Genomic DNA, 2,061 nt, shown 5'->3' on the forward strand with positions numbered 1-2,061 from the left:
TTGAAATACGTTTCCAAAATGAGCTATGACGGAAGGTCCCACTTACCCGGATTCTCACTTGCCCCGGGGTACCTTAACAGTCTGAAGAAGCGGACCATCGTTTTACCAACATGATGTGAAAAACAGTGCTCTGTACAAATCAAGGTGTGTACATTTTACTCTGTAGCCACTCTGTAGAGAATATAACGCGCCTTGGTACAAATATGAATTATGGTCACTGTATAAAAACGTAATAATGCTGTGCGCCATTCAGGAGCACACTCGTAGGTAGTGGTAAGTAGATACATCGAATTTAATCTCTCCCATCCAACAGAAGTGATGGTGCGGTGATGGCAAGCCATCCGATGCAATTAGATTTCCCAAGGATTCAATGTCCCGCCCAAGTGCGACACTTTAATCTTTCGAACCAGAGCAATTTTAAAATTCACCGAAGGTTATGAAGGAAGCACGAGGCACGAGAAACAGCAGAAGCGGCTCGTGGAGGAGCGAACTAATAACAGAAACGAAAAATGTGATAACGACAACCGGCGGCGGACGCTCTTTCGAAATGGTATATTATGCCGGCGCCAATCGCGCTTCGTTTGGTTTGTTTTGATGTTGACACGCGGTAGCAGCAGATAGGAGCAATGCCAGTTGTAGGTATGCATAGATAGGTAAAAAGGAAGAGGCGATGAACTTTTGCCTGTGTGTTTATCACCAATCAGCTGACTGACTGACTTGCTCGCTAACCAGGTTGAACGAAGAAGGCGAGGCAATCGGGTTATGTGGTGGATGGAGGCTTTGTTTGCGAGTTGCGTTTGAAAAAAGAACGGTACCGTAAAACGGATTGAATGATGATGATATGGAAGAGGGTTGCTTTGGTACGGAGCTTCTCTTGTGTTTGTGGGAGCCGGCAGACCCAAGCGACGAGGTGGCCGAGTGGTTAAGGCGTTGGACTGCTAATCCAATGTGCTCTGCACGCGTGGGTTCGAATCCCATCCTCGTCGAAAAGTTTTTTTTTGTGGGAGGAATATATTCGCATTCTGATTGTAAAGACTTTTAAATTAGTGACGGTTTTTCTGGCTAGGAAATACTGCATCGTGTTGAAAAATTGGTTAATCAACGTGCGAAGTTTAATTGTTGACCAACTTCGCCGCATAGCAAGTCGATTCTCAATAGTGCGCATAATGCACACGGAGCAAGGCATAGATGCGCAGTATAGCGAAGCGGAAATCTCCTGCATGGACATTCGGAAAATGTGACAACATTTTAAAACCGTGGCCGTGAAGATCAATATAATAAAACGTAGCTTCTATATTTATGAACTTGCCTTTTTGTCGTACAAGAGTGGCCCATCCAATTACAGCATCCATTAAGATTTGCTGGATATGATTTCGAAGGTTTCGTTGTACGCAGTCTATTTCGAGGCAAAAATGTGTATACCCAACAACCTACATTAAAAGTAGGAACAACCATCACCATTTCCAGTTTCGTCGTACCACAACTGTGCGTGTCGTTCGACAGTCAGTCAGCCGTCGTTCGGAATAAATTGTGTGCACTTTATTATTACTCTTATATTGTTATTTTCAACAATCGATCATTATTCGTAATTTTATGTTTATGGCAATATGAATTAAACATGTTTCATGATGGGGACTGACGCAGCCGAACAAGGCGGACGTAGTAGAAATATATGTTTATTTTCATTATGGAATCAGAAAAGGGACGTGAGGTGAGGTAAACCCTCCGACCGTCCGACATTCGAGTTTCATTTTCCGTCAATGCGTAGACGTATAGGGAATGAATACCGCTGCATGACACTCGGATTTCGTATCGCGTTTTTTTTTATTCAGTAATATTGAGCGAGGGGAAGTGGAAAACCTGAATTGTATAAATTATTATGTGATCAGGCTTGGCAGTCTCTTTCTGCACGATTGGCGCTGTTTCGGGTGGATTGAATGCGAAACCATGCGGCAACATGCTCCTAATTTATGATTAATAAATTTATGCTAATTAGCTGCAAACACATGAAGGCGACTAAATTGGATGACGGCAGAATCGTGGTGCGACCTTTTCGAAGTA

At 43.2% G+C, this 2,061-nt stretch overlaps 1 non-coding gene across 1 annotated transcript; it reads left to right on the forward strand.

The window, feature by feature from the left end:
- Positions 1-904: 904 nt before the first annotated feature.
- On the forward strand, positions 905-986 carry Trnas-gcu. Its single transcript has one exon. It is a non-coding gene; the product is annotated as a tRNA-Ser (tRNA).
- The last annotated feature ends 1,075 nt before the right edge of the window (positions 987-2,061 follow it).

Source organism: Aedes aegypti, unplaced genomic scaffold, assembly GCF_002204515.2.
Source record: "Aedes aegypti strain LVP_AGWG unplaced genomic scaffold, AaegL5.0 Primary Assembly AGWG_AaegL5_hic_scaff_268_PBJ_arrow, whole genome shotgun sequence".
In the NCBI taxonomy this organism is placed as follows: Eukaryota; Metazoa; Arthropoda; class Insecta; order Diptera; family Culicidae; genus Aedes; species Aedes aegypti.